The 23,801-nt window shown below is 43.3% G+C and overlaps 2 long non-coding RNA genes across 2 annotated transcripts in view; one reads left to right on the top strand and one right to left on the bottom strand.

The window, feature by feature from the left end:
- LOC128112831 (uncharacterized) overlaps nt 1-10,300 on the top strand; it is a 42,978-nt gene extending 32,678 nt beyond the window's left edge. Inside the window, exon 5 of the long non-coding RNA XR_008219190.1 lies at nt 1,137-10,300. This is a non-coding gene — a long non-coding RNA (uncharacterized LOC128112831). The remainder of the gene's footprint in view (nt 1-1,136) is intronic.
- The window catches only part of LOC128112830 (uncharacterized), a 60,205-nt gene that overhangs the window by 8,431 nt on the left and 27,973 nt on the right, over nt 1-23,801 (bottom strand). The window lies entirely within an intron of this gene.

Genomic DNA, 23,801 nt, shown 5'->3' with positions numbered 1-23,801 from the left:
TGTTTAGGCAGAGGCTAGATGGTCACCTGGAAGAAACAGGCAATAGTTTCCAGCACTGGATAAGCTAATGCACTGGGCGAGCCAGGCATCTGACTTGGAGACTCACCAACTTCGCACGGACTTCATTTCGACTAACAGACATGTTCCTACTAGTCAATTATTTATCAAATGTCCTGAGGAACACCTCCTGGCAGGAGAGAGTGTCTGTTTTGTAGATTCCCAGTACCATGGGCCTTCAGTCACATCATAATCAAATATTTAAATCTCTGTCGAGTCTAGTTCCCGGGAAAGCTACCTGTTCAATTATTAGGTCCAAACAACAGCCTTGAGTTCTCAAGAAGACTTCATGAAAGAGTTTTAATTTACTGTCTAAATTGCTCCAATCATTTCTTAAATATTTGTCTCGAGTGAGCCGACTGTACTTCAGTCAACTTCCAATAAGCCATGAGAATCTGTTAGAACCATAACAGTTTCTCTCTCTCTCTCCCCTCTCTCTCTCCTCTCTCTCTCTCTCTCTCTCTCTCTCTCTCTCTCTCTCTCTCTCTCTCTCTCTCTCTCTCTCTCTCTGTGTGTGTGTGTGTGTGTGTGTGTGTCTGGGTGTTATTGTTGCTGCTATTCGGGTTTGGGTTTGGGAGAGCTTGGGGCTTGTTTTTCAGTGTTCTGAGGCTTTCTTCAGAATTCACGCTATCGATGAGGGGCACCGATGAAATATCAAGCAGCTCATCTGGGCTCTCAAACACAAAAGGAATCCGCAGAGACCTTTACAGGAGTGTATTGGCCCATGTTGCTAAGAATGCAGCCAGGCTGATTTGCTCAACGGTGAAAGAGTAACAGCAACTACATTAACCACCAGAATGGTCAGTGCAATTAATGCAATTAAAGTAATTAGTCCTGGCAGCTGTAAGGTCAAACAGAGGTAGCTGTGTAACAGCAATCTGCCACTGCAAAATTACTGACATTTCCAACCAAATTATATTCTCTAAATGGTTGCCTTAATGATAAATAAATAAAGTTATGCTAATGTAGGGACTGATTACAGATTGAAATTAGCACAATTGCTTGTTATACAGTCTGCTAGGGTTAACATTTTTTTAAAAACATAATTAATGGCCTTTGCTTACTGTCTCTGGTTATAGATCCTGCAGCTCATTTGCATTCTTTTGCAATATGCTGACAGTGCTAAATGTCTACGAAGGGTCTCATCTGCAGGCAGAAAATGCGTTTCTCACGTCATCAAGCCGAAACTCACGATCGCCTCGGAACTGTGTCAATCACACAAAGATGACCAGAAGGGGACCAGCTAAGAATGAGGCCAGGATCTACTTTTTCTTTTCTGTCTCGTGATCCAAGCCTTTCCTGGAGTCAACGTGAAATGTAATTGCTCTTTTGACTCCTATCTTCTCTCTCTCCGGGTCTGAGGAAGAGCTACACTGGTTGATTATTGCAGGAATGAAAGGCGCTCTGACCTTGTCGACCGAACGCCTTGCTGCTTTCAGCGCTGCCCATTATACCGGGAGCAGGCAAGTCCTGGAGAGAGGCAGAATCTAGAGCGAGCTGCTCCCTGGGCAGCCTGCCAGAAAAGGCTTCAGCAGCAGCAGTTGAGACATTACCAAACAGCTCAGGCAGTGAAGGAAACAGCTTGGGGGGAGGAGAAGCCGAGTATATCAAAATATTGTTAGCACACACCTAAAGGGCTCTCGGTGTGCTAAGACTGCCCTGCCTCAGGCCCCTGAGCTGAATTCTGACCTGAGAATATTTGCTGGGGAAGGAAGCAGCTATCGAGTGTAAAGTACAGTTGCTGATTTGCTGAGAAGCTGTGGTTCCCAACCTCCCTAATTCTGTGACCCTTTAATACAGTTCCTCATGTTGTAGTGACCCCCAAACCATAAAATTATTTTCATTGCTACTTCATAGCCATAATTTTGCTACTGTTATGAATCGCAATGTAAGTATCTGATATGCAGGATATCTGATATGCAAACCCTGGGAAAGGGTAAATACTCACAGGTTGAGAACCACTGGCTTAGATGAACAGTTGCTTCTGCAGAAGCCCTTGTGGAAATATTCCTATGCAAATCAGAACATAGAGTGACTTTCCTGGCAGAAAGTAGGTCCAGGTATTCACTTACAACAATTGCTCTAGATTCTAAATTATTCACCACTCACCTGCTTGGACTATTTTTAGAATCTGTGGTTGGAATAAAGGTTAGGCTAGAACTAGTCACGGAAGCAGCCTGCCCCCTTTTTCCAGAGCTACAGTCAGAGGAAGCTTTGTTTAAAATCAGCTGAGGTTGGCTTGCATAACTAATTTGACTCCAATCAAGTCTATTCAATGAAATGTTATCAAGTGTTTATTACGGGCCTAGGCATTGTGGGAAATACATACGTGAAATATGAAGAGTACCTACAGATTAAGGAGACCAATCAGATATATAAATTGCACCATTCTCTTCATCATCTCATTTTGTACCTAAGAGAGCACCAGAGACTTGCATGGTATTGGGTACATCTGACAATTTTTAAGTATGTCTTGTAATTCCCACTTTCAAAGGAGCAGATTTATTGGGGCACTCTAGACATCTGAATTAGTCTGGCTTAATTTCTTATCTGCCTTAGTCTGTGCTCTGTTGCTATAACAGACTAGTCAAGAGCGGGTAATATAGAAGGCAATGTGTGTTTTGCTCACAGTTCTAGAGGCTGAAAGTCCATAATGGGGCATCTGCCTCTGCTCAGCTCCTGCTGAGAGTCTCATTGCCATGGCCAAGTAGGCACATGGTCCAGAGAGGGCTGATTAAATTTCTTCAGGAGGGAATTCAGTCACAGGAGAAAAGTACCAAGGCACCCAGGAGGACCCTGCCCCCATGACTAATACCTCTTAAAGATCCCATCCACTCTTGATAATGGTGCATTGGCAACTAAGCTTTCACATGGATTTGGGCAAAGAAAAGCTTTGTCCAACCAGAATGATCAACTCTGTGACTCCTCAAACCTGTGCAATCTTGTTGACTTTGTTTGTCTGGTTTTGGTTTTAATTTCACTTGATTAAAAAAAATATATTTATTTTGTGTGTTTATGTATATGTGCATGAGTGACTGTTTGTACGTGAGCAGGTAGTTGACCACAGAGGCCAGAAGATAGGGGGTAGATCCCCGTGGGTCTGGCGGTACAGGAGGTTTTGACCTGCCTGACTTGGGTGTTGAGAATTGAATTTGGGTCCTCTGGAGAGTAGCAAGTGACCTTTACCACTGAGCGATCTCTCTCCAGTCTCTAGGCTTTCTTGTTTTTCAATTCTTTGATAATTTCATACATGTCTATACCCCCTCTCCTATTCCTCTTTCCCAAAGTAACCCTTCTTCCTCACAAGGCCTCTCCTGAAATGAATGATAAGTGGTGCTGGTGGTGGCAAGGTCACGGTCATGACAGAACCCAGTATTAGTTTTAGAGCTTTATTAGGAGGAAGAGGGGTGAGGGAGAAGAACCAGACCTGGGAAAGGAGCAGGAGAGCAGAGGGAAAGATAGTGGGGTGGGGGGGAGAGAGAGCAGAGCAGAGAGAGAGAGGGTGGGGTCTGAGTCACGGCTCTTTAAGGGACAGATTGTGTGACCACGCCACGTGGACCTGATCACCAGCGCACACTGATGATGTAAGACGCAAGACCCTTTGCTTACCTCCTGAACTGCGTGTGTGCGGTCATACAACACCTCCTACTTTTAAGTTTCTTTGTTTCCAATGAATTTAGTGATGGCTGCTCACATGAGCAGGAGGGGAGACTGTTCACAGAAACAGGAACAGTTTGTCAGTGGCTACACCGCTGAAGAAGATACCTCCTCTCCCAGCACCCATTCCTTCAGAGGTCCTCCTCCAGTGAGCCTCTGGCCCTCATGAGCTCCTTTCTCCTGCACGATGAGGTGATGAGCCTGAACTTGAACATTTCTTGTGGCGGTTACCAAAGCTTCAGTGAATTGACGACTGCGATGGTTGTGTCATGTCCAGACTGAACTCTATGTAGTCAAGGACAACCTTGAACTAACTTCAGAGCCTCCTGTCCCTACCAGTGCCCCCTCCCCGCACCTCCATTGTGTTGGGATTATACACATGTGCCACTGCCTCCAATTCAGAATCTGTGCAAACTTTAAAAGAGTCTCCACTTCTCTCATCTTTGGTTGGCCTCGGTTCTGCAATGGAGAACAGATAAGCTTGAGGCATTTTTTGTTTTTATAGTTCTATGAAAAAACACCATTTTTCAATCGTGAATTCCAGATTTTCTGGAACATTCAGGCCATCGTGTTGTAGCTCACCATGCACACAAAAATGGTAATCCTTGTTAACTCTCAAATTTGGGAAACAAAATTTCCCTATTTAAAAACATAAAGAATTACCACAGGTGGTAGACACAATAGTTAAAGGCCAAGGATAAAGGTATGAAAAGATCATTTTCCAAAGAAGGGTAAAATCATGACCTTGCTATAGATATAAAAATGAACACATGTTCAAGATTTGATCCTGGCCATCAATCAAAAAGGAGCCAGCAGATACTGTCACCTCTTCAAGCAAATCAAAAGTGATACATAGAAAAACGGGATTGAAGTGAGGATGGTATAGAAGAAACCAGTGGGTTTCTTTTCTTTTTATTCCCCCAGTGATAGAGGAGTGAAGTCAATTAAATTTTTACCAGACAGGGAAGATTTGCATGTCTATAAATTACCCACAGAGATGTAAAATAGCTCCAATGAAATGGAAGATGAGCTTCACCTGACAGAATGGTCAAGGAAAGCGTAGATGCCGAGTTTCCCACTCCAGCCAGGAAGGCAAAGCTTCCCAGTGAAGCCCAGTTTTCTTCCTTTTGTAATGGAAAAGGCCTTCTGGGATCAATGGCACACTGACTGGAAAAGTGGCACCTTGGCATACTAAACATTTTAAGCTGAAGGAATTTGAGACAGTAGAAGAATAGGAAGGTCTCTTTCCTAAACCAGGTCATAAAACCTAGGAAGGATTCCTCTAAAGGTCATAGGATCCTCACATGAGAGGAACTGTCCTTTGGTAAAAGGTGCACCTTCCTCTCTAAAGACACTACGATCCGGCAAAAATACAAACTAAGGAGTGTCTTGGTTGCTTTTCTCTTGCTGTCATAAAATACACTAACAAAAGCAACTTCGGGGAGAAAGGGTTTTATCTTGACTTCGGATGTAGAAGGATACAGTCTTTCATGCCTGAGAAGACACGGCAGCACACAAGGAAAGGCACGGTGGCAGGGACAAGAGGCCGTCAGGTGACATCCACACTCAGGAAACAGTGAATAGGAAAGGAGGGCCAGGCTTCGAAACCCCAAGGCCCACTCTAGTGACTCATGACCCACTTCCTCAATGAGGCTTCAACTCCTGAAGTTTCCATAAGCACCCCAAACAGAGCCACCAGCTGGTGACCAAATGTTTGAGCACACTAGCTTTTGGGAGAGTTTCACATTCAAACCAAAACAACAGGCCTGTTAGTTACCGGTAAATATTGCCCTTTCATCCTCCAATCTTATTTCACTGCCGCAGCACACCCTTCCTTAAGGCCAAGCACAAGACTACACAAGTTAGCCCACTTCTTCGTTTCCTTATAAAGGCACGTCAGTCAGTCACATAAAAGGTGTAGGAAATCAGTGTCTTGGTTTTTTCTTTTGATCTCACTTGGTGATAGAAGCCTTGACTGTGACGTAAATGAGAGACAAGAAAAGAAAATATGTGTACGCTTGTGTGCGTTTCCCCCTCTAGAACTGACCCTGATACTGAAATATATCAACACAAAAGACGGGCACTGTTATCTTGACTAAATCCTTGAGACCAGCGACACCAGAAGAGGAAGAAAGGCCCCATGCTTCATCTATATGACACAGCACAGATGGCCAGTCAACTTCCGGTGGGCCTCACTCAGTGTGTTTGCTAAGTCCAAAGGTTAAACAAACGTGTGCCATGAAATAAATGTTAGTAGGGCCTGCATTAAGTCAAAGTTTCAGATAAGTTGTCCCACAAAACAATTGCTTGCCTTTCGTTGTTTGAACTCAGGGATAAAGAAAAATGCACTAATATCAGGTTGTTTTTATTTTTTATTTTATTTATATTTATTATTATTATTATTTTTTTTTGAGTCAGGCTTTCTTTGTGTAGTTCCTCCTGGCCTCAAACTCATAATCTTCCTGCCTCAAGCTCTCCGGTTTGGGGATTGTAACTATAAACCACTGTGTCTTGCAACCTCATATTTAAAAAACAAACAAACAAATAAACCAAAAACCTGTGATAGCTTGAAGGTACCACATTCCAAAAACAGTACTAAGAATAGTTGAAGAGAAAGACCAATAAACCCATAGAGGCGTCCCTCTAATCAGACATGGATAGGGTTCAGGATGTGCTACCCTAAAACATGGCACCGTGGCATGTTGACTATTTTAAGGTAAAGGGAGTTGAGAGAATTCCAGAAGCAGGGAAGTCTCTCTGACATTCTCCTTTCCTTCTCTGAAGCCAGCCACCAAACCTGGGGAAGATTTTCTGACCTTTGGAAGCAGGTTGCAGGACATCAGCTGAGTCCCAAAGAATTAGAGAAGAATCTCAAATAACAAGTATGGTGACTCTGTTTCCTCACTTTGTTCCCATTAAGTTGTAGTCTTTGGCCTATCCATACTTCTCCACAGCTACCCACTTTATCAACCAGTGCTAAAAGTGCTTAGCACTATCTGTTTCTTGGGGTCTTCATTTTCTTACACGCATCCATGTTGTGTTAAACATATAACAAATAAAGGTGTATGCTCTGCTTTTCAACTTCTAAAAGTTTCTATTGTCAGTGGGGTGTGGTGGTGGCACGTGCCTTTGACCCCAGCACTAGGGAGGCAGAGGCAAGTGGATCTCTGTAAGTTCAAGGCCAGCCTGGTCTACACATTGACTTACAGGCCAGCCAAGGCTACATCATGATACTCTGTCCAAAATAAATAAGTACTTGGGGAAAGGACTTTGTCTTAGTTAGGGTACCTATTGCTGTGATGTAACACCATGACCAAGAAGCAAGTTGGGGAGGAATGGATTTATTTGGCTTATACTTCCATATTGCTGTTCATCGTCAAAGGAAGTCAAGACAGGAACTCAAATAGGGCAGGAACATGGAGGCAGGAGCTGATGCAGAGGCCATGGAGTAGTGCTGCTTACTGACTTGCTACACATGCCTTGCTCAGCTTGTTTACTTATAGAACCTAGAACCACCAGCCCAAGGATGACACCACCCACCATGGGATAGGCCCTCTCTCATCAATCACTATTCATTACAGCTGGATCTTATGGAGGCATTTTCTCAGTTGAGGTTCTTTCAAACAACTCTAGCTTGTGTCAAGAGACTAGTCAGCACAGGCACTTTGCTTTCTTCACACTACGTTATTTACAAAAGAACTTTAGAGTTAGTATTCTTCTGGTCTTTCCCAGAACCTCTGAGGTGCAGAAGATATACCAACACTGCGTTTCACCAAAATGTCATATTTTAAATAGTAACATATACATGCCTTCTGAGTTTTCAAAAGCCCATCGAATGTTTAAGCAAATGCAAGTTGGCAGGAATGAGTAAAGAGCACACTTCTAAATATAGCAACATAATTACTGTCATGTAAATTACCTCCTCTATAAAGCCTTGGAACAGTGTAATAAAGGGCTTATCTTGACAAAGCTGGGATAAGTGGAGAGGTGGGTGAGTTCAGAATGTCCACGATTTCTGCATCATGACATGGGGTGGGGATGCCCTCTTTCATTTCCTTTGTAAGGAGGAAGTTTATGATGTGTTGCTGTGCTAGTGAGATCCTGTTTCCCTGCAGGATCAGATAAAGGTGGAATTGCTAATGACCCATCTCTAGGGCAAGAAGGGGAGGCAGTTCTCTCTCTACACTAATGTTCATGGATCTGTATTTTAAGCCTCTCTCTGTTTCTTCTCATCATGATGGGGGAGCTGTTTCCAAATTTGCATAAAGACATCGCAAATTGAGTTCCATCAATTCTTTTTCTAAAGTGCCATTCAGACAAGGAATTTGACATCATTGTGATGCCTGGCCAGTCTATGCTACCTATTATTTGAATGTACTTGTCATATAAAAAAAAAATATCCAGGGCAGTTGAATTCAACTATCACTAAGTACGTATTAGATATTTTCTCTGTGGTGTGGAAATAGTAAACGACACAAGTGTCTTGTCCCTTTAAAAACAAATTCTAAATAGAAAGGCAGAAAGTTAATTTAGGCTTCCTGGCACTAGCCAGCTCAGAAGGAGAAAGAGAGATCAACAGTTCAAAGACAACCTAGGCAATTCAGGGAGACTCTGTCTCAAAAATCAACCAAACAGGGTCCGGAGAGATGGCTCAGAAGTTAAATGTACTTGGGAGCTCCATGTTTGGTTCCCAGAACCCACAATGTGGTTCATAACCACCAGTAACTCCAGTTCTCGGAGATCCAACGCGCTTTTCTAGGCTCCATAGGCACCAGGGCCACATGCGGTGAGTTTACATGCAGTCAAAACATTCATACATACAAAGTAAGTTCTTAAAAATCAATCAAACAATAACGGATAGTGATAAAGCTGTAATTCAAAGACAAGCTTGATAATGAGAATAATGAGGTGAGATTGGGAGCAGAGTGGTAAGACAACACAGAGAATTGTAGACTGTAGATGTAGAGATGACTTCCTGTCTTACACTGTCTTTAGAGAAATGAAGGGATCTACCCAGAGTCCTCATAGGGCAACCATTTCATATGCCAAATAGAACCAAGACTAGGAGGCAGCTCTGGGCGCTGAAGCTAGAACACGGAGCAGGGGTGTATGAGGAGCTCAGGAAAGGAGAGATGAAAGAGCCAGCCTTTCTTCCCTGGTGTGCCAATCACTGGACCTGCTGAAATAACGTAGCAGCCGACAAACAGGAGGGGAGAGTGCAAATTTAGTGCTGGGCAGCGTGAAAAGTGACCATTGAAAGAGATTTAGGAGCTTGCTTATTTCTGCATAGGGGAGAATGAAAGCAGATGGAGGGGATGCTCGAGAAAGAGTAAGAGAGTTCGGAGGAGATGGATGGACCTGGAGCAAGATGGCGTAACCTGGGATAAATTTCTCTGGGTTCTGGGTGCAGCGTCACCTTGTCCATAAGACAAGCATCGGCCTCCTCCACTAATGAGCTACCTTAGGAAGGGAGTCCCAGCCATTGACTATCTCCAGGAAGATCTGTCCTCTGAGGTCCAGGAGGATACTTCAGAGGGACTCCTTGCCAGCATCTGCTGCTCTTCTTTTGAAGTTGAGAGAGGTCAATTTTCAGAGATCGTTTTTTTCTGAGCCTCAGCAGAGTCTCTGACAGGCAAACTGGGCCACTGACTTCTTTTTCCCCCACCTTTCATTACAAGCTTTCAAAGTCTCCGTAACAGGGAAACCGTGGATGTAGCAAAAGTGCGGGGAATGCTAGTATGATCTCCTGGTAAGGGAAACACAGTTGTTAACTACCATCATTCTCATATAGTAAAAAGAGTATGAGAACGCAGAGTAAGAAAGACACTGTCTCCAGGGAACCATTTTGAAGATCTTGGTGACAGGAAGTATTCCTTTGACTGACCAAACCAGGGAAGGCTCAATATCCCTCTCTCAACTTCCTGCGGCCCCCCAGGCCACGCCCTTCCCTGGGCTGAAGGACAGTGGGCTCCAGAGAGAACAGGAGCACCCCAAAACTGAGGTCACTCTTCTCTGAGTCATCCAGAAGCACCATCACTCTGTGGTGACTTGTGGCCATGCTCCTGCTGCGCATGCCAGCGTCACGTGGTGTCTGGGAGTGAAGTCTCTCAGGCTGAAAGGAAACCCTGAGCATCTTCCTACACAGGCAGCCAAAGTAACTATGAAATAACGTTCTATAAAGATAGGGTGAAGCCAAGATGCCATTGGTAGATGAATGGATAATGAAAACGGGGTACATTTACACGAAGGATACGCAAAAAAAAAATGTGGAAGAATATCCAGAAGGAAGGTGATCTAAACACAGAAGGAAGAAAAAAGAAAAATCATGTGGATCCTAGCTGGTAATGTAAAAATATGGATGTGGCTAAACCCTATAAAAAAGGAGCCAAAAGAGGATGAAAAAGAGAGGCCAAACACAGGCAGAGGGCAGAAGGGCACACATGCCATGAGAGCGGACCACGGTATTGAGGCAGGAGACGAAGGAGAAAGAGAGTCAACCACGACAGGGTGACAAAGCTTGAAAATGGCCAAACGATGCCTAATAATATGTATGCTAATTAAAAATAAGTAAATACAGGTGTGAAATTGCCTGCACGCCAAGGATAACGGTAAGTTTTTATATATATATATATATATAAATGTATATATATAAACTGGAGCATTGACGGCTCTGAAGACATCATTGCGATGGAAAGGCTGTGTCTGCGGTGAGAAACCACCTGAAGCTGTCTGCTCTTAGATGACATTGCATTAATAATAATCCTTGGCATGAAAAGTCAATTATGAAAGCACAAGACACATTCTAAATGTATCTTTTTTTTAAAGCAAACCATTGTGGTATTGTGTTTCCCAAAATATTGTGTACCCTAATAAACTTATCTGGGGTCAGAGAACAGAAAAGCCACTAGTTAGGCAGTGATAGCACACGCCTTTAATCCTAGCATTCCAGAGGCAGAAATCCATGTGTTCAAGGATACAGACAGGCATGGTGACTCATCTCGACTTTAATCCCAGAAAGCAGCCTTTAATCCCAGGGAGTGGTGGTAGAAAGCAGAAAGGTATATAAGGTGTGAGGACCAGAAACAACAGCATTTGGCTGGTTAAGCTTTCAGGCTTTGGAGCAACACAGTTCAGCTGAGATTCATTCTGGATGAGGACTCAGAGGCTTCCGGTCTGAGGAAACAGGACCAGCTGAGGAACTGGCAAGGTGAGATAGCTGTGGCTTGTTCTGTTTCTCTGATCGACCAGCATTGACCCCAATAACTGGCCTCAGGTTGGATTTTATTAATAAGAACTTTTAAGATTCATGCTACAAACCATCATAAAGTATTCTAAATGAAGACCACAAACAAACGCCGTACGACATTATCACTGGTCTGTGGCAGCACATGACTCAGAGGATAGCACTTGGGAAGATGAGGCAGGAGGATCACCAGTTTGAAGTCAGCCTGAGCTGCACAGTGGGACCCTATCTTTAAAAAAAAGCCAACAAAGCGATAGGGAGAAAACAAACAATAACAGTTAAAAAAAAAAAAAACCCTTTGCAACCCTGGCACATGCCTTTAATCAATCCCAGCACTCAGGAAGCAGAGGCTGGAGGATCTCTAAGTTTGAGGCCAGCCTGGTCTACAGAGTGAGTTCCAGGACAGCCAGGGCGACACAGAGAAACCCTGTCTCAAAAAAGCCAAACAAAAGAATAAATAAATAATAATATAAAATAAAAACCCTTTGTTCTAAACTAAGAAACCTCTTCCTTCAGATACAGGGCAAACGTTATTTAGTAACTTCAAAAGCCAGCCACAACAGTGTACTAGCAAGTTCTTACATGTTAGGAACCTGGGGAAACAAGCTGGACCCTGGTAGCCTTTATTTTCTCTGTGTTCATAGAATGAGGACAGTGGCTCCGAGAGAGACATAACCAGAGACTGATTCCATATGAGAATATGCACCCTGAGGGAGGCAAACGGAAACGGCTAGAAATACACGGGAGGATTCCTAATAATGAGTTCTGAAAACAGCATAGGGACAGGTCAGTGTCTATTTTGTTGATGTTGTTGTTCAGACAAGCTAAATGCTGTGTTGACATAATCCTCTGTCCTAGAATGGAAGAAAATTACTTGGATTGGAAAATGGTTATATTCTTTAAAAGCTAAGCAAAGAAAAATAATTGAAAACACTGAAGTAGCTAGCGAGTTCCTAAATCACTGCTTGAAAATAAAGAGAATTCTTAAATATGTGCCCGCTCAGGTCAGGAGGTTAAATGCAGCCCGCTCTGCTGCATTGGTTCAGAGGCCCTGCGGTATTCCTAGGGGCTTCATCCTACAAATTGGCAATACTAGGAGATAGCATTCCTGCACGAAACACTTGAGCTCCCCTAATGAGAGCTTTATGAATCTCTGAGGGTACAGAGCATGGGAAGAAAGACCACAAAACCAAACTTCCTGAAAAATCTCACATAGCCTGACAAAGCTAGTGAAATCCAGTTAACAAATAGACATTCAAATTAGCAAACATTTCTAGGCATGTGTAGACTTGAAATGCAATGGAGGACATAAGATACAAGGATGTCGGTGGTGATGGTGATGGCGTGGGTGGTGGTGGTGGTGATGGAGGTGGTGATGGTAGTGGTGACGGTGATGGTGGTGGTGATGGTGATGGTGATGGTGGTGATGGTGGTGGTGATGGTGGTAATGGTGATGGTAAAGACAGCTAACATATTCTCAAAGGACTTAACTTGCATCAAGTATTGTTCAAAGCTCCTGGCATACCTCCATCTCAGTAAGTCCTCACAGCAGCCTTCTTTGGAGCTTTAAACCCGAGAGGAGAGAAGTGGACACTGATAAATACTCCCTCTGAATATGAGGCATGAGATAATGAAAACCAAGCTTTAAAGAAAAGCAATCCCTTCCACTCTGTCTTTCTTTCTTCCCTTTCCTGCATCTGACACAGTCTGGCTTTTCGTTGTTGTTACTGTGGTTTTTTTGGTAGGTTTGTTTTCGTTTTTTTGGTTTGGTTTTCTGAGACAAGGTTTCTTTGTATAGCCCTGGCTGTCCTGGAACTCAGTGTGTGGAACCGGGCTGGCCTTGAACTCACAGAGACCCTCGTGCCTCTGCCTCCCAAGTGCTGGCATTAAAGTCACGTGCCACCATCCCACCCAGCTGTCTGACACAGTTTGTTTTAAGGCAGGATCTCATGTACCCCAGGCTACTAAGTTGATAAATCGCCAAAGCTGGTCTTGAACTCTTGATCAACCTGCCTCCACCTCCCGAGTGCATGAGCCACCGTGTCCAGCAGTAACAGCCTGTCTCTTTTTTTTTCTGTTTATTACATTTTATTTGGTATACGTGTGTGTGCACAGGCCATGGCATGAATGTGGGCATCAGAGGACAGCGTGTGGGAGTCAGTTTTCTTCCTCCACCATGTAGATGCCAGAGCTAGACTTTAGGTCATCAGGCTTGGTGGCATGCGCCTCTGTTTGCTGAGCTCTTTTGCTGGCCCAGAATCCCATCTCTTACTTTAAAGATGTTTGGAGGGAAAAGGGACTCAGAAGTCTTCAGAAAATGAAGTTATCTCTTAGCTAAAATCTAAATATTGAGAAAACGGACCAATTTTATTGTATTACATTGTATTAAATCCTTTCAGATTTTATGGATTATCATGAAGATATATTTAGAAATATTACAGCTTTGAAAATCATCCATCTTTCAATTGTTGATTACATTGGTTAGTGGGAACTGCAGAAGCCAGCTGGAAGCAGCTATATTCAGTGTATCATTTAAAAAAAAAAACACTAAAATATCTGATGATAGATTGAGTGCTGTTGATGGGAATATGGGCGTGAATGTGCAGAAAAACACATGGTTGTTCACATTTAATTGGATCTATTCTTTTAAAAAGAAAGAAGGGGGCTGGAGAAATGGCTCAGAAGTTAGCAGACCTGGTTGTTCTTCCAGAGGACCCGGGTTCTGTTCCCAGCAACTACATGGAAGCTCACAACTGTCTGTAACTCCAGTTCCAGGGATTCTGATACCTTCACATCAATGCAAAATTAAGTTAAATAAATTATTTTTTAAGGAAGAAAGAAAGAAAGAAAGAAAGAAAGAAAGAAAGAAAGAAAGAAAGAAAGAAAGAAAGAAAGAAAGATGTAGCTAGAGTTTTCCTGCCTGGCCCACAGTCAGAACAAACCTCTGTCACCCACCAGTCCCACAGTCACTCAGACCCGACCAAGTAAACACAGAGACTTATATTGGTTACAAACTGTATGGCCGTGGCAGGCTTCTTGCTAACTGTTCTTACAGCTTAAATTAATCCATTTCTATTAATCTATACCTTGCCACGTGGCTTGTGGCTTACCGGTACTTTACATCTTCCTTGTCCTGATGGCGGCTGGCAGTGTCTCCCTCACCCAGCTTCCTGTTCTCTCCATTCTGCTCTCTCTTAGTCCCGCCTATACTTCCTGCCTGGCCACTGACCAATCAGTGATTTATTCATTGACCAATCAGCAACACATTTGACATACAGATCATCCCACAGAAGAAAGAAAGAAAGGAAGAAAGAAAGAAAGAAAGAAAGAAAGAAAGAAAGAAAGAAAGAAAGAAAGAAAGAAAGAAAGAAAGAAAGAAAGAAAGAAGAAAAGCAGAGGGGGCTGAAGAGATGGATCAGCAGTTAAGGCTCTTACAGATTCTCTGTAAGGAGTTTGGGTGCTAGAATCCATCTTGGGTAGCTCACAACTACCTGTAAGCTCCAACGGATCCAACGCTTTCTCCTGGCCTCTTTTGGACACACACACACACACACACACACACACACACACACACACACACACACACGCATCAGGTTTCTTTTAACTCCATCAAGCAAGTGCCTGCTACTACTTGCAGCCTCAAGAGGGGAGTGCACATTGGTTATGGCACCTAGAGAGAAAAGCTTGTCAATTTCCCCCAAAACTCTCTGCTTACTTTATTAATGTCATCCAAATGGGAAGACAATTGGTGCCCGTTTGCTGTTGCTGCCTTGGAAATATTGAAACGTTCTTATAACTTAGCCCTACATCTCAGCTTTATCTCTAAAATTAATGCTTTTAGGCTCCATTTATTCCTGTCAACAAGTAATGATCATGGATGTGAGCTGGCTCATAATCCAGAGGTACTAAGTTGCAGTGGGTTACCATGGAAACTGTTTTATTGCATTTTTCTCTTCTTGATTTAAGGCATTTGACAATCATAGCAACTGTTTGCCAGTCTTCACACATCATAAAAAATTCAAAAACACAAACAACCAATAAGAGGGAGAAATGGAAGAAAATTGAAAGAGGAAAGGAAAATGTTCAACTGTTCTTGGACCTCAGTAGAAACATAAAAAAAAAAAAAGAAAAGAAAAGAAAAAAAACCCTGACAGCCTAATATTTAACATGGACCTTTTATGAATGCTTTATCTCTCAGACAGTCCAGGCGTATTGGAAAATTCAATCAGTGGTTAGTCACCGAACAGGCCTGTCTGGTTCGTTTTGTTTATCACATCATGTATCTTTTATGATCTCTGGGACTTTAGCCTGAAACAGCATTTTCTTGAACAAGGACTGTTTTCCCTTCCCTGTTGTTTACTACGCCCCAACCACTGCTCTTTGGAATCATGGTAGGTTTTCCAGTGAGCAAAGGTCTACAACAGATTCTCACATGAATGTATTTATTGAGGATCTGAAGGGGGTTTTGTTTGTTTGTTTGGTTTGGTTTTGGTCTTGGTTTTAATTCCTTATTCAGTTCATGTAACATATTTGCCAGTTCAGCTGAGGTCATTGACACATTCTCAGCAGTATTAAGGCAAACCCAGATTAATCAGGAACATTAAACCTTGGAAGTGGAGCAAGTGAAAACGATCTAAAATTAGATATTTGTTAAACCACAGAGGAGAGACAGGCGAAAGGGGTTTAACTTATTGCAGTTTGTCTGGGACATGGCAGGCCTGCTTTTACTATCCCTGGCCATATAACTCTTTGAACCTGTGGGCCCTCTTTTTCCTATTTCTGGAACTTTATAGGTCCATCTCTGGTCTTTCGGAAGATTTGAAATGGATGTTCACTCACCAAACATTTTTTTTTCAGTACATACTCAACAGCAGGCGCTACCTAGCTATTTGTCTGTGCAAAAATGGAGACACAGCCCTCTTCCTCACCTCCTCCAGGAACTGAGTGGCCCACCCGGGTAGGATGACACCAGGCACGTGCAAGTTGAACAGGGTTCAGTGGGGAAACAGAAGAGGATGATTTCATCTGACTGGAAGTCAGAAAACACTTTACTGGAAGCTAAGGAATGAGAAACAATCAGGTAAAGGGAACTGAAGACACCTAGGGAATGCTCGCAGGGCACACAACACTGCTTACACATTCCTTTTGTCATAGGACAGGTAGGGCAGAAATCCCCTTTTAAAAGTGGAAGAGGCCGGGCGGTGGTGGCACACGCCTTTAATCCCAGCACTCGGGAGGCAGAGGCAGGCGGATCTCTGTGAGTTCGAGGCCAGCCTGGTCTACAGCGTGAGATCCAGGAAAGGCGCAAAGCTACACAGAGAAACCCTGTCTCGAAAAACCAAAAAAAATAAAAAATAAAAAATAAAAGTGGAAGAGAGTGGCCTGAGATAGGATTATTATTATTATTATTATTATTATTATTATTATTATTATTATTGGGGTTGGATCCCATTTTCAAAGGTTTACAAACATGTACCATGTTTGAAGAGCAATGAGAAGTCTATGAAGAATTTTATGTGCAAAAATTAGGATAGCCTGGTTGTGTTAGACATGGATTGTAGTTTGAGGTCTGGGTAGACTGATGGCAGATCAGGTAGTGAGGAGCTAGAATCACTGTCTCTAAAGGGGAGGAGACAGTCATGACAGAAGAAGCTGTTAGAACAGCCTCACTGGAACCACAGAATGGAGGGAGGACAGAGGAACCAGATGGCCAGGGACCACTTGCCTGAGTTCCGGAGTGGAGCCAGAGTAGGGGGCATGAAGGGAAACCAAGCCAAGGTGATGGCAAGCTGGTCCATTGGGCTAAATGTACAGATGGCAACCCTGTCGCCAAGGCACAGGGTCAGGAGAATGTTTAAGTGGTGATTTCCATTAAGGCTGGGTATTAGGGCACCGATGACTGATAGCGGTTCAGACATTGACTTACATCTGGTTGACTCATAAGAGAGGATGAGAATGTTAACACCGTAAAAATGGAAATAAGGAGAGCCCAAGACAGGAATTATGGGAGAGAAACTATTTTCTATTTATGTGATAGATTTTTACATTAACACACAAAAAAGTACAGATGAGGAATTTTTATGTTCTTATCTTAGTATAGTGGGCATGTAGGACAATATTTTCTGAAAGACAGAGAAAATTCAAGAATAAACATTAGATTAAAATATTTTATAGTGTTTGCCTATACGTGTAATGTAATCTGTATTTAAGATGCTAGTGGGTTCATATTTTGAGAGTAATGTTTCAAATAAGAAGCTTAACATTATCTCGAGCCATGGCTGCTTTAAATGTTCATAATATGCATATTTAAATATGTACTTACATTGTATATGACAGATTCAGACACTTCCCACGCCAACCATCATACACTTCCATTAAAGATTTATTTATTTTTTAAAATACGTTTCATACTCTCATGAAAAGGGAAAATTGAGTCATAAAACTATACTCAAAGTAAGTGTTTACAGTTTAACTACAACTTGCCCAGGATTCTTCAGTGTTGGGAGGTTGTGTCTCTTGTTGAGTCTGAGGAGAAGGGGGTAGTTTTGTTCCTGGAGCTTTGCAGTGGCTGGATTTCCTTTAGACCTCGAAAGAACACATAGAAGAACAAGTAGTGGCCTTATCTTCATTGGTATTAAAAGTTGAAGAGTTGGTTATTGTCTGGTGGGAAGAAACAAACTACTGAAATGTATGTGAAAACCAAGACGGGAGGATATGCATTCCAATGAGTATTTCGTGGTCTTATATTGTAATGTATTCATTCATATGGTAATTCATTTATTCAACCTGCATTCACTGAACTGTGATGTCCCAGACTCAGTACATGCTTTTAAGATGTGTGTGTGTGTGTGTGTGTGTGTGTGTGCGCGCGCGCGTGTACGCGCGCGCGCGCACACACACACGCGCGCGCATGGTTGTGTGAGCCACAGAACATGTGTATAGATGGAAGGACAACCTGTACAAATCAGTTCTCTCCTATTATGTGGGCCCTGGACATTGAGTTCTGGCTTGACAACAGGCATCCTTCATCTTCTGGCTCCACAGTCAGGTTTATTCTATGATTTGTTATGCAAGCTATGTGCTGTACAACTCCTGGAGAGGCCATTCAGGTATACATTATACAACCCTGACTTCAGCCAATTGGCTTTCCCATCATTCTGGCATTGGACTATGCTAGTTCCATAGGAAATCTGTCCATTAGCCCCAGTAGTAAAGGGATGGGACACCTCTCAGATTTAGAGTTGATGTAGATGCTTGGAGCCTTCAAAAGTTTTTAAAACATTTTTTAACAGAAAAAGGACTGTCAACAGATTTGTTTGAAGTTCTAGAGACACATAAAAATGAGTTCAAGGACTTTTTCCAAATATAGGACAAATCACATATCTTTGGTTGAAGACTGTCTTAGGGTTTCCATTGCTATGAAGAAACACCATGACGATGACACCTCTTACTAGAAAAACATTTCATTGGGACTGGCTAACAGTTTCAGAGGTTAGTCTATTAATCATCACGGTGAGAAGCACAGTGGCATGCAGGCAGAAATGGTGCTGGAGAAGGAGCTGGAAGTTCTACATCTTGATCCACAGGCAGCAGGAAGAGACTGAGCCACTAGGCTTGCCTTGAGCTTCTGAGATCTCAAAATCTACCTGCTAGTGATGTGGTTCCTCCAACAAAGCCACATCTACTCCAGCAAGACCACACCTCCTAATAGTGCCACTCCCTATGAGCCTATAGGGGCCATCATTTTCTTTCAAACCACCATAAGGACTTTAAAAGGCATTGCCCCCTGCCTTTTTTTTTTTTTTTAAGATAGGGCTTCTTTGTGTAGCCCTGGCTGTCCTGGAACTCACTCTGTAGACCTTGCTGATCTCTAACTCAGAGATCCTCCAGCCTCTGTCTCCCAAGTGCTGGGATTAAAGCAGTGCACCACAACCGCCTGGAGGCATTGCTCTTTTTAACAAGAACACAGTCTCACCGTACACTGAGGTCTCTTGAACTACTATCTCATGATTTAGGATATTCAGTATATGTGTGAACATCCTTTCTTCATTTACACACAAGTTAAGCTCAGGGGTGGCTTTGGGGAGATATGGTGGGGTGGATCTCAGTGTGTTATTTAATCTTGAGTGAGGTTGAGAAGGGGCTAGGAGATTAGTCAAGCACACTTGTGAGTTTTTTGAAGGAGTTTTTAAGACAGAATTAACTTAAGGTTTGGTCTACTCTGAATGTAATAGTACCACTGTTCCTTAGGCTAGAGGTTCACACGGATTAAACAGCAAAATGGAGAGAGGCAGTTAGCTCTAGCTACTTCGAGGCCGCTATGATGTGTGCTGCTGTTTCAGTTGCCCTCCCATCCTGACAGACCAAAGCCTCCAAAACTCTCAGTCAAAAGAACATCGTCCTCTCTGAAGCTGTTTTCTTCAGTATTTTGTCACAGTGCTTAAACTCTGACTTGAAACAGAGAATGGACCTGTGCAGTCAGGAGACCTCAGTCGGGACCTCAGCTCCAGCACTTTGGTTCCTGTGAAATATGAGCAACTCTCCAAGTCCCACTTCCATGCCCAAACAATTATTTATTTGTTGCTGTGTTAGGCAGCAACCCCAATTTGAGCAAGCTTAAGACAAAATCCATTTTATGGCTGAAAATGATGAGGGCCAACAATTTAGAAGAGACTCCACACATGGTTCTTATTTATCTTGGGGTCAGACACTTAGGTCAGAGCCATACAATAACTTCGCTGAGGTTGCTCCAACTAAAACATCTCAGTATGTCTCTCTGGGCTCCTCATTTTCTTCCCCATGAGCAGCAGGACAGCTTAAATTCACTCATAGTATGATCTCAAGGTTATAATCACAAACAAAAGAGTGTAAGCCCGTGTATGAAGACTTTCAGTTTGTACTTTCATTAACGTCCCATTGACCAAGGCACCGGTGGTGGCCAAGCCTAGATGTAAAAGACAAAGAAATTGTACCCCAATGAAAGAAAGGGATCATCCTGGACCAAGGGGAGAGTGTACGGTGACAAGGGACAAGGGAGAAACACTTTGCCCCTGACTAGACCTGGGCCAAGGAAGAACACCCTGACCTTGACTTGACCCCCAGGACCAGGGCTTGAAATCTCACCAATCCCTGAGTTTGCCCAGACTGCAGAATCCCACCATCTCTAGGAACAGAATCCCACCCTTCCTGGAGGTCCCTGAGCACGAAATCCCACCAATCCCTAAGCTTGGCCCAAAATCAGGCCATAAAAATTCACCAACCCCAAGCCACCCTGGAAAGCTCCACCCCCTCCACCCCCCACCCAACCCCCAAGAAACCCTACATAAACTCTGCACATTGTTCAGTTTGGTGCTGCTTCTCACCCTAGAGGCACCCACCCTCCTGGATTCTTCCTCCTTCCTAATAAATATCTTGGGTGGGGTTTGCTGTGTGGTGTGACATTCTCACCAGAGTGGAGGCCAGCTGTAACAATTGTCGCCAGAACCGGAGCAGAGCAGAGCTGTGACACTTCTCCGGAGCAGAGCAGAGCAGAGCTATACCAGCTTCCCCGGGGAATCCCTCCCTTGCTGGAGCAGAGTTCTTACACTTGCATTAGGGAAACCTTTTCCTAGAGCAGGGCTGAAAGCTGTCATGCTTACAGGGACTTTGTGGTATTCCTTGGCTCCCGACTGCCGGGATAGGTCCATCAAATGTAATAGACATGGCTATAAGGAAGAAAACAGAAAAGGAAAGGGTAATGGGAAAAAATTAAAAACCCAAGGCAGTAGAACAAAGGTCATGGCTACTGAGCAGACAGGTGAGTGAAGAGACAAGGAGGGTCCGAGGCAACGCCCAGCACCTGAGATTTAATGGTCTCATAAGCAGGAAGAGAAGCCAGCCTAGAGGTGCTTATTTGGCAGAGAACTGGGTCATCTTGTGGGGGTGTCTAGAACTCTCTGACATCTCAGAGTAGTTTTTTTTTGTGGAAAAGAAACTGGTTGTTTGAACAAGAGTGCTCCCCATAGGCTCATAGATTTGAATGCTCAGTCGCCAGAGAGTGGAACTCTGTGATGGGATTAGAAGGACTAGGAGACATGGCCTTGTTGGAGGAAGTGTTTCACTGGGGGTGGGCTTTGAGTTTTTAAAAGCCCATGCTAGACACCCGCCTCCCCCCACCCCACACTGCCAGTGGATCAGAACTCAGCTACTGTTCCAGCATCACGCTCCCCACTACAATGATAATGGACTTAACCTCTGAAACTGTAAAACTGTAAGCAAGTCCTTAATTAAATGCTTTCTTTCTTTCTTCTTTTTTTTCTTTGAGCTAGGGTTTCTCTGCATAGCCCTGCCTGTCCTGGAATTCACTCCGTACACCAGACTGGCCTCGAACTCACAGAGATCCTCCTGCCTCTGCCTCCCAAATGCTGGTATCAAAGGTGTACACCACCAACACCCATCTTAAATGTTTTCTTTTATAAGAGTTCGTTGGTGTCTTCTTAGAGAGCAGTAGGACAGTGACTCGGAGAGTGGCCAAAGTGTTGGCATTGAAAGGAGTTTAGACAGCTGCAGCTACTGTTCAGTTTCACATCATGGATGAGAGTGACATCTTACCAGGAAAACACTGTCTTATCATGCAGATCTTTTTTATGAGAGCAGATTCCGATTTTGTTTCTTGGTTTGCTGGAAATGAGAATTGTTGAGACAAGTTCTTGCTAGGTAGCCAGGGCTGACCTTGAACTCAAGAACTTCTTGACTTTGGGGATGACTGCCACATGTCATCTGTATTTGCTTTTAACAGGTGTGAATGGCTCGTTTTCTTCTGTGTAAATTTAAGGGTCTTTGTTACAGTGACAACTGCTTATCACATCTGCCCACCTCTGTGGGCTTTTACTTGAATTTGGTTATTTGTTTTTCCCCTTTTTATCTGATGGCTTTTGCCACACTTGCAGTCTATGTGGTTTTCAGGTTCTGTTTATAAGTGGCTGGAAGTTGCCCAGCACACAGCCTGGAACAATGCTCTCCTTCAAGGTCATTACCAGCTCCACTGGCATCCATGCCGCCTTCTAGCCACCCTTGGACTTCCGGGACTCTGATTCTACCTTGTCTCTCATCTCACTTCCTCGTGCCATCTTGCCTTCCTTCTATCTGGCCCTTCTGTCTGCCCTCTAGATAAGAACCCAGTCAGTATTTTAAGAACACAAGTCAGATCCTATCACTTCCCTGTTAGTACTTTCCAGTGGTTTCCCTCTTCACTTAGAGTGAAATCTAGGCTCCTACACTTGGCTGGAAGAGCCTGACTGATCCCCATTCCTATCCACATCTCTAACAGCATAGTCACCCTCCCCCCTCCGTATTTCCCTTGCTTCTGTCCTCTTTCTCTGCCTCCAGACACCAAGCCCATCCCTGCCTTATGGCCTTTGCATGGGCTGTTCCCTCTGCACAGAGAACTTTGCCCTACATTTTAAAAATTGCCTTCTAAACCACTCCTGCTCTCCAATGGAATTTCCATGCTCCATCCTTAGAAAGGTGTACTCTAGCCTCTATCGAATGCTGCTTTAACCAACCCTCTCTGTTCTTCTATTATTTTGTTTTTCTCTTGATTATTACCACTCTATAAAATTATCTCTTTCGCCGGGCGGTGGTGGCGCACGCCTTTAATCCCAGCACTCGGGAGGCAGAGCCAGGCGGATCTCTGTGAGTTCGAGGCCAGCCTGGTCTACAGCGCGAGATCCAGGAAAGGCGCAAAGCTACACAGAGAAACCCTGTCTCAAAAAACCAAAAAAAGGGCTGGAGAGATGGCTCAGTGGTTAAGAGCACCGACTGCTCTTCCAGAGGTCCTGAGTTCAATTCCCAGCAACCACATGGTGGCTCACAACCACTTGTAATGAGACCTGGTGCCCTCTTCTGGCTTGCAAGGACACATGCAGGCACAATACTGTATACACAATAAATAAATAAATATTTTAAAAAAAAAAAAAAAACAAAACAAAAAAAAAAAATTATCTCTTTCACTGGTTTTCTCATATTCATGATCTATTTTCATTCTCTCAGTTTTAAGTATCACTAGACAGTATCAAACTTTGGTTCTCCACTTCTTCCGTAGCATCTAGAGCGACAGCTAGTTTAATGAGCTCTCGACCAAATGCAGTTCAAATCATTTCAAAAATCCCCCTGTTGCAGGGTTTCAGGATCTTTCATTCCGGGCATCTGTAGCTTGCTGCATAATGCCATCTTGTCTTCACAGTCCTTCAGGACTTAGCATAATCCTCCTCCTGGATTCGAGGACAGTTAAGAGGACAGAGGTGCTTCCCAGTTGCTTCCTTTTCCTTGGTGTCATTTAAGAGCAGATTTACAATTAATGTGGAACTTTCAGGAAATCAAATCTCTTATGATTTTTTCCCATAAAGTAGTCCCAAAACAACTTTTAATTCTGTCCCAAATTGTCTGCACGTACCATACATATTCTTTGTCCTTGTGCAATTTCCTCATTACTATCAGTCTCATCCTAGTTTGTTTAAATCCACATTATATCAACAAAGACATCAACTTCCTAATGGTGTGTCAAATTTAATAATCACTCTCCTACCCCCTGGCTTTTGCAAAGTAGATAACAAAATATTGGCAAGAAGGTCTTAGTACTGGTGCCTGCTATTCAGAGACCTCTAGAAATCTCTCTGAAGGGCTGACCAGTCATACCTCAATTCACATCACTTACTGTTCAGCTTTCATGGCTTACCCTTGCTTAGCATGTCATTGGTAATTTATCTTAGATCTTTCTGTAGTGAACATATATTTTTACAACATTAATTTTTCTTTCAACTTAACTAGTCCTATTTTTACAAAGGAAAACAGAGGCAGGGGATGT

The sequence above is a fragment of the Peromyscus californicus genome, unplaced genomic scaffold (genome assembly GCF_007827085.1).
Source record: "Peromyscus californicus insignis strain IS unplaced genomic scaffold, ASM782708v3 Scaffold_17__1_contigs__length_78620276, whole genome shotgun sequence".
In the NCBI taxonomy this organism is placed as follows: Eukaryota; Metazoa; Chordata; class Mammalia; order Rodentia; family Cricetidae; genus Peromyscus; species Peromyscus californicus.
The sequence above is the reverse complement of the archived record's forward strand: the minus strand, read 5'-3'. Positions and strand labels throughout refer to the sequence as shown.